Source organism: Neofelis nebulosa, chromosome 8, assembly GCF_028018385.1.
Source record: "Neofelis nebulosa isolate mNeoNeb1 chromosome 8, mNeoNeb1.pri, whole genome shotgun sequence".
In the NCBI taxonomy this organism is placed as follows: Eukaryota; Metazoa; Chordata; class Mammalia; order Carnivora; family Felidae; genus Neofelis; species Neofelis nebulosa.
The window spans coordinates 140231365-140237048 of NC_080789.1; the positions used below are offsets into that span (position 1 = coordinate 140231365).

Sequence of the window (5684 nt, forward strand, 5' to 3'; positions counted from 1 at the left end):
TTGTTAAATGCTTTTTCTGCGTGGATTGGCATAACCATATTCTTTTTTTTTTTTTTTAATTTTTTTTTCAACATTTTTAAATTTATTTTTGGGACAGAGAGAGACAGAGCATGAACGGGGGAGGGGCAGAGAGAGAGGGAGACACAGAATCGGAAACAGGCTCCAGGCTCCGAGCCATCAGCCCAGAGCCTGACGCGGGGCTCGAACTCACGGACCGCGAGATCGTGACCTGGCTGAAGTCGGACTCTTAACCGACTGCGCCACCCAGGCGCCCCTGGCATAACCATATTCTTATGTCTTTCATTCTCTTGATGTGTTGATCACATTTATTGATACACAGACGTTGAACCATCCTCACAACCCAGGGATGAATCCCACTTGATCGTGGTGTGAGATCCTTTAACTGTGCTGTTGAATTTGGTTTGCTCGTATTCTGTTAAATATTTTTGCACCTACCGACGTCGGCCTGTGGTTGTTCCACCACCCGCCCCCGCCACCCCAATAGTCTCCTTATCTCTAAGGGTAATAGTAGGCTTGTGAACTAGTATGGAAGTATTCCCTCCTTTTCAATGTTTTTGGGAAGAGTTTCAGAAGAATTGGTGTGAATTCTTTAAATGTTGGGTAGGATTTACTGTGAAGCCATCTGATCCTGGACTTTTGTTTGTTGGGAAGCTTTTGATGACTGACTCAATCTCCTTCCTTTTTATTGGTCTCTTCAGATTTTCTGTTTCTTCATGGTTCAGCCTTGGTAGGCTGTGTGTTTCTAGGAATGTATCCATTTCTTCTAGGTTGTCCATTGCCTTGGCATGTAACTGTTCAGAGTCGTCTTTTAGGGTCCTTTGCATTGGTGGCATCAGTCGTCATGTCTCCTTTTTCATTTATAGTTCAATTTACACAAGTCCTCCCTCCTTCCTGTTCTTGGTAAGTACAGCTAAAGGTTTGTCCATTTTATTTGTTTTTTCGAGGGACCGATTCTTTGTTTTGTTGATCGTTTCCATTTTTCGTTCCTCTATTTCATATATTTCGGCTCTGATCTTCACTATGTCTTTCCTTCTGCCAGCGTTGGCCTCAGTCTGTTCTTCCTTTGCCAGTCCCTTGAGGTGTGATGTTAGATTGTGTAAGGTCTTTTTCCTTCCTCCCTTCCTCCCTCCTTCCTTCCTTCCTCATTCCTTCCCTCCTCCCTTCCCTCCTCCCTTCCCTCCTTCCTTCCCTCCTTCCTTCCCTCCTCCCTTTCTCCCTTCCCTCCTTCCTTCCCTCCTCCCTCCCTTCCTCCCTTCCCTCCTTCCTTCCCTCCTCCCTTTTTTCCTTCCCTCCTCCCTTCCCTCCTCCCTTCCCTCCTCCCTTCCCTCCTTCCTTCCCTCCTTCCTTCCCTCCTCCCTTTCTCCCTTCCCTCCTTCCTTCCCTCCTCCCTCCCTTCCTCCCTTCCCTCCTTCCTTCCCTCCTCCCTTTTTTCCTTCCCTCCTCCCTTCCCTCCTTCCTTCCCTCCTCCCTTCTTTCCTTCCCTCCTCCCTTCCCTCCTTCCTTCCTTCCTTCTTCCCTTCCTTCCTTCCTTCTTCCCTTCCTTTCTCCCTTCCTTCCTTCCTTCCTTCCTTCCTTCCTTCCTTCCCTCCTTCCTTCCCTCCTCCCTTCCTCCCTTCCTTCCTTCCTTCCCTCGTTCCTTCCTTCTCTCCTCCCTTCCTTTCTCCCTCCCTTCCTTCCCTCCTCCCTTCCTTCCCTCCTTCCTTCCTCCCTTCTTCCTTCCTTTCTTCCTTCCTCCCTCCTCCCTGTCTTCCTTCTTTCCTCCCTTCCTTCCATCCTTCCTTCCCTCCTTCCTTCCTTCCTTCCTTCCTCCCTTCCTCCCTTCCTCCCTCCCTCCCTCCCTCCCTTCCTTCCTTCCTCCCTCCCTCCCCCATCACCCCCCCACTTTTAAAAGAAATCTCAGAAACGAAATTTCCCATGTGACTCACTCAAAACAACATAAGGGATGTATGCCTCTTCTCTATAGTAGCCAATGCGATGATTAACATAATAAAGTTATTCATCTCTGTCACCATCCTCCAGATTAAATAGCCATATGAACACTGAAACAACACTTTTGTGATTAGGTTGATTGGTGTTTATGATCTTTAATGAGACATAATACAGTCATTTGTGCAAACCACGAGCATATCTTCAACCCAAGTTGTCATGTGGCCAAGTGCAAATTACCCGGGATGGAGACAGCGGCACAGCAGTGGTCAGATTCACATAGCTGTCAGAAATGTAATGTGTTCATTCATGATTGTTGTTTGCTTCTATTTGGGATTTTTGAATCTATTTCCAAAAATATATATATTTTTACATTTATTCATTTTTTGAGAGAGAGAGAGAGAGAGCACAAGTAGGGGAGGGACAGAGAGAGAGAGGGAGACCCAGAATCTGAAGTAGGCTCCAGGCTCCGAGCTGTCAGCACAGATCCCAATGCGGCGCTCGAAACCATGAACTGCGAGATCATGACCTGAGCCAAAGTCAGACGTTTAACTGACTGAGCCACCCAGGAGCCCCATCTCGAAAAATAGTTTAAAAACTTTTTTATTTTTTTAAGTTTATTTATTTTGAGAGAGAGAGAGAGAGAGAGAGAAAGCAGGGGAGGGGCAGTGAGAAAGGGAGAGAGAGAATCTTAAGCAGGTTCCATGTCAGTGCAAAACCTGATGTAGGGCTCAATCCCACAAACTGTGAGATCACGACCTGAGCAGAAAATCAAGAGTCAGATGGTTAACCAACTGAGCCATCCAGATCCCCCTGAAAACTGCTTTTCAAAAATTTTTTTTTTTTAATGTTTATTTATTTTTGAGACAGAGAGAGACAGAGCATGAATGGGGGAGGGGCAGAGAGAGAGAGGGAGACACAGAATCGGAAGCAGGCTTCAGGCTCTGAGCCATCAGTCCAGAGCCCGACGCGGGGCTCGAACTCACGGACCGTGAGATCGTGACCTGAGCTGAAGTCGGACGCTTAACCGACTGCGCCACCCAGGCGCCCCTGAAAACTGCTTTTCAATTAAGCTTTTTATTTTGAGATAATCGTAGATTTACATGCACATGTGATCAATAATACAGAGATTTCATATACCCTTTACATAGATTCCTTCAGCCAAAACATTGACAAACCATAATACAATATCACGAGCAGTGAACTGACATTAACATGAACCACTGACCTTGTTCAGATTTTCCCCACTTTTACCTGTCCTCTTTCTGTATGTGTGTGTTTAGTTCCATGACATTTTGTCACATGTGTAGGTCTGTGTATCCACCAGCACAGTCAAGATCTAGACCACTGACATCACAAGGGCACCTTGTGCTGTAATTTTACAGACAGAGGAGACACTTAACAGGGGAGAAGTGGTCTCTCCCCCAGCCCTCTCCCATATTTAACCCCTGGAAACTGCTAATCTGTGTTTCATTTCGAGTACATTATGTACAAGTGGCGTCAGGCAGTGTGTAACCTTTGGAATTGGCTTTTTTTTTTCACTCAGCATAATTTTCTGGAGAGTCATTCAAGTTGTTGTGTGTATCGATGGTTCACTTCTTTTTATTGCTGAAGACTGTTCCATGATTTGCGTACATGAGTTTTGTTTAGCTATTTTACTCACTGAAGGACATTTGGGTTGTTTCCAGTTTGGGGATATTATGAACAGAGCTGACATAGACATTTGTGTATGCTTTTTTAAACGTAGTTTTATTTTCCTGGGACCAACGCCCCTAAAGTGTAACTGGAATCTTACCCTAGTTACCTGAGTAGTTTTATTGAGAAACTGCCAAACCGTTTTCCAGAGTGACTCTACCATGTTCCATTCCTACCAGAACGTGTGAGGGATCCATGCCGCTCCACCCTCGCCAGTGTTCGAAGTTGTCACTGTTTTTGTAAACCCTTCTGATAGGTGTACCGTGCGGTGATATCTCATTGTGGTTTTAGTATGCGTTTCCTTAACAGATAATGAATCCTCTTCTGCAGTCAGTTGCCATCTGCTTATCCTCTTTAGTAAAACGACTATTGGTATCTTTTCTTATTTCCTAATTGGATTGTTTGTTTCTGAGAGTTCTTTATATATTCTAGGTACTTGTCCTTTTTAGATATGTGGTCTGAAAATATCATCTACCAGTCTATAGTCTGTCCTTTTATCCTCTTAATAAGATCTTTTGCAGAGCAAAAGTCTCTGATTTTGTTGAAATTAATTCATCAATTTTTCTTTTTACGGACATGCTTGTGTTTTGCTGCTAAGTCTGAGAACTCAGGGCCTACTTCAAGTCCCACAGATTTTTTTTCCTACTTTTTCCCTAATGCTTTTTTAATTATTTTACATGTACATTTAAGTCTGTGACCCACTTTGAGTTAATTGTATAAAGTTGACCTTTCGTTTTGTTTTGTTTTTTTGCTCTTGGACATCCAATTGTTCTTGCACCATTTGTTGAATGGCTATCTTTCCTTCATTGTATTGGTTTGCACCTCCATGCAAAATATACCTATCAATATGCTATGTCTATGTAGGGCTATTTCTGGGTTCATTAATTATCAATTACATCATATGCACATTGAAGTTATTTTATTTCTTCTTTTCCTGTATGTATCCATTTTATTTTATTTTTTCTTGCTCTGGTGGTGGTCAAAATGTTCAATACTGTGTTGAATCAAGAATGGTGAAAGTGGACCTCCATGTCTTGTACCTGATATTAGGAACTAATATGCAGTATTTAGTTAAGTATAATGTTAGCTGTAGGTAGATTTAGTTGCTTTTTACCAAACTGCAAGACTTCTCAATTCCTAATTTAATGAGAGTTTTTTTTAAAAATTATGAGTGGATATTAGATTTTATCAAATATTTTGTGTATGTCAATTGATATGATGTGATTTTTCTTTATAATCTAATGATATGGTGAATTATATTGATGGATTTCTAAATGTTGAATGAGCTTCCCATACCTGGAAAAACCCCACTTGGTCATGGTGCATATTATTTTTGAACATTGTTGGATTTGATTTTCTAATAGGTTGGGGATAATTTTTGTATCTTATTTCAGGAGAGATACTGGTCAGTTGATTTCTTTTTTTGTACTGTCTTTGTCTGGTTTTGGTATCAAGTTATACCAAACTTGTTTTATACAAGTGGGCTGTTAAGACTTTCCTCCTATTTGTTTACTGGGAAAGATTGAGTAAGTTTGCTGTAAATTCTTATTTAAGTGTTTGGTAGATGTCTACAGTGAAGCCACTTGGGCTTGAGGTTTGGTGAAAGTATTATAATTACAAATTGATTTTTTAAACTGTTATGGGGCTATGCTGATTGTCTATTTGACTGTGTTTGAGGTTCAGTAGTCTGTGATTATTGAGGAATTGGTCCCTTTCTTACTAGTTGTCAAATGTCTGAGTGTAAAGTTTTTTGTAATATTTTCTTATCCTTTCAATGGCTACAGGATCTGTTGTGATGTCCCGTGTTTTATTCCTGATATTAATAATTTGTGTCTTCTCTCTTGAGATTATTGTCTGTCTTGATAAAGTTTTCTCAATTTTATTTATTTATTTTCAAAGAGCCAGACTTTGGTGCCATTGGCTCTATTGTTTTTCTGTCTCAGTTTCAGTGATTTCTGTTTTTTTTCCCCTTCTTTGTACTTGCTTTAGGTTTTTCTTCTTCTTTCTTATTTTTTGTTCTTTGTTTTTCAGACTTTTAACTT

The 5684-nt window shown here is 41.5% G+C and overlaps 1 long non-coding RNA gene across 1 annotated transcript; it reads right to left on the reverse strand.

The window, feature by feature from the left end:
* Positions 1–281: 281 nt before the first annotated feature.
* On the reverse strand, positions 282–3283 carry LOC131484093 (uncharacterized). The gene is made up of 3 exons (XR_009248018.1): positions 3176–3283; positions 1947–2060; positions 282–1094 (listed from the first exon to the last, which is right to left on the reverse strand). It is a non-coding gene; the product is annotated as an uncharacterized LOC131484093 (long non-coding RNA).
* Between the last annotated feature and the right edge of the window lie 2401 nt (positions 3284–5684).